Source organism: Myotis daubentonii, chromosome 2 (assembly GCF_963259705.1).
Source record: "Myotis daubentonii chromosome 2, mMyoDau2.1, whole genome shotgun sequence".
Classification (NCBI taxonomy): Eukaryota; Metazoa; Chordata; class Mammalia; order Chiroptera; family Vespertilionidae; genus Myotis; species Myotis daubentonii.
The window spans coordinates 54,734,786-54,737,659 of NC_081841.1; the positions used below are offsets into that span (position 1 = coordinate 54,734,786).

Here is a 2,874-nt window from a genome sequence, read left to right on the forward strand (position 1 = left end):
AGATCTGGGATGCATCTGCCTATACCGCCGCCATCTTAAATCTCTTCCACTGTTACTTTTAAAAATTAATTAATTTATTGTCTAAAGTTTTTCCTATGTCTCCTTTTTCCCCAACTAACCACCCTCCCTCCCCACCCCCCCGCCACCCAGTCCCCCAAGCCATTCCCCACCCCGGGCAAGCTCCCACCACCCCAGTGTCTGTGTCCATTGGTTATGCTAATATGCATGCACACAAGTCCTTTGGTTGCTCTCTAACCCCTCCCCCCCCGCCATTTGTCTCTGGATCTATTCTTGTTCATCAAATTATGTTGATCATTATATCCCACATATGAGTGAGATCATATGATACTTATCTTTCTCCGACTAGCTTATTTCGCTTAGCATAATGCTCTCCAGTTCCATCCATGCTGTTGCAAATAGTAAAAGTTCCTTCTTTTTTTTTTATAGCAGCATAGTATTCCATTGTGTAGATGTGCTACAGTTTTTTTTTTAAAAAATATGAAATGCTTCACGAATTTGTGTGTCATCCTTGCATAGGGGCCATGCTAATCTTCTCTGTATCGTTTCGATTTTAGTATATGTGCTGCCGAAGCGAGCACATACTGCTACTTATTGAGTGTCTGCCATTTTGCAAATTTTGGGGAGATAATGGTAAGCAAAATTGCCTGACCCTGGCCTCATGACCTTTATGGTCTAGCATTTGTCACACTCTGTTGTAATTTTCTGTTTAGATCTATTGCTCCTACTGGTCAATTACCATTTTGGGAGCAAGAGTCACCGTTTATTTATCTCTGTATCCCAATTTATTTAGCACCTATCTTAACACTTGCTAAGTGCTCCAGTTTGGGAAGTTGAATGAGTCAATTTGCCTTTTCAAAGCTGGCCCCTGGGAGCTTTGTTTACCCTCGGTGGGGAGGGAGGCATGAGATGGGTACTGGAACTTCAACACTGAGCAAAACAGCCCTGGTGCCTGCTCTTCTAGGCAGGGTTGTCAGATAAAGTCTCCCGGTTAAATGTGAATTTCTGAGAAGCAGCAAATAATTATTTTTTGTTTAAGTATGTCTCAAACATGGGACATACTTGGAGCATCCATCTTATATAAAAACTGCCATTTGAAATTTTAACCCTGCTATTTCTGGCTTCTGTAAATGCTTGCTGGCTTAAATAATAAGGAAAATAAGAGTACTCCCATTTCAGAAAGGCCATTAAACCTTCTCTAGACGAAGTTATCAGTGATGGCGTCAGGCCAAGCACATAGGGGCTCTTTAAGAACTTGCAAAGGGGACCAGAACAGAGCCTCATATTTGGGAGACAAAGAAGATAAAATGGTATAAATACAGGAAACTTCCTGTGTGATTTCGCCCAGAATTTGAGAGACATTTTCCTCTGGGCCCGCGGGTAATAATAAATGTAACTCCATCTCTATAAACATTGCTTGGTTCTTCTCCGGTTTTTCTGTAGCATACTTATATTAAAAGGTTGTTTATTGTTTATCTGAATTTCACATTTAATGGGGTGTTCTGTGTTTTGTTTGCTAAATAAGGTAATCCTACCCCCAGCTCCAGATCAGCCGCCACCTTCTGCCATCTCTTCCTCCAAGAGCTTAGCCTCCACCTGTGTGCTCACTCCCCACCGGTGTAGAAGAAAGACGTACCAAAGAGGTGTCCAAGGGCCACACCTGTAGTTCTCTTCTGAGAAGAGAGATCACAGTGGTTTTTGCACACAAATTTCAGACTTTGGATCAGATGACCTTGTTAGTCTGGCCATTCCCATTTGGGGAGGAAGTCTTGGTCTTATCCAGGGGCATCCATCAACAGGCTAAGCATCAGAGGACCAGTGGCTTCTGAGGAAGTCTGGGTGAGAGATCTGTCCATTATTGGTGCTACATACTGAATGGTTCCTTACCAATCAACAAAAGCCCTCTCAGTGAATTTTGAATGTGAGACAGAAGGAAAACTCAGTGAGTTGTAAAAACAGTAGATGTAACTTGTGGACCTATTCTAAGAGAGGAAAGTCCCTACCAGGTAGTGGTTGGGACACATGGTCGCATCTGTGTTAGGGGCACTTCTGTTCTCCTTAATTCCCTCCTAGGGGTGGGTGGAGGGTTTGACACTGAGGCCCTTGATTAGGGTGCACTGGCTTTGAATGCAACCCAGAGCACTCTGTTTTCCTGGTCTCAGGTAGGAGGCTTTCACTTCCGAATAATGGACAGTCCAATTCAGCTGTCGAAGACAAAGAGAAAGCTGTTATCTCTTGTCACAGAACACTGGAGCTAGTCTTCGTTAATTCGCAGTTCAAATAAGTCATCAAGGACTTAGATTCTTTCCATTTCTCCGCACTGCTAATCTCTGCCCAAGAGCCCTGGCTTCTGACTACTTCTCTTCAGGCAAGCAGGATGGCTGCCGCTGCTCCAACTAGCACACCCTTGCAGTATCCAGAGGCAGAAAGAGACCTCTATCTTCGTGCATTAATTTTTTTAAGAGCAAGAAAAACCTTTCTCGGAAGTCTCCATGGCAAAATTTTCCTTATGTTTCATTACCCAAAATTGCAACACATGCTGGTGCTCGAATCAGTCTTTGGCAAGGAGAATGGGACCACTTTGATTTGCTTTGCAAACTACCATTATCCCTGGATGGAGCCTCCCTCCTGAAACATGGCTACAAGGAACAGACCTGGGAGTAAATCAATCTGTTGGCAAAGAGAAAGGGGCCTATAGCTTTTGCATAGGAAACCAACAACAGGTAATGAACAGTCTGAAGCAGATAGGGTTCATATGTAATGGTTTTAATTTTTAAACTCACTGGGCTAATTTTCTTATCACCTTTTATCCCCTCTTAAAAATGCTCTGTGAAGCAACCATTTTGGGTCCTTTAA

The 2,874-nt window shown here is 43.1% G+C and overlaps 1 non-coding gene across 1 annotated transcript; it reads right to left on the reverse strand.

Moving 5' to 3' along the window:
* Positions 1–492: 492 nt before the first annotated feature.
* LOC132228859 (U6 spliceosomal RNA) lies at positions 493–599 on the reverse strand. The gene has a single exon (XR_009451470.1). It is a non-coding gene; the product is annotated as a U6 spliceosomal RNA (small nuclear RNA).
* Positions 600–2,874: the final 2,275 nt, after the last annotated feature.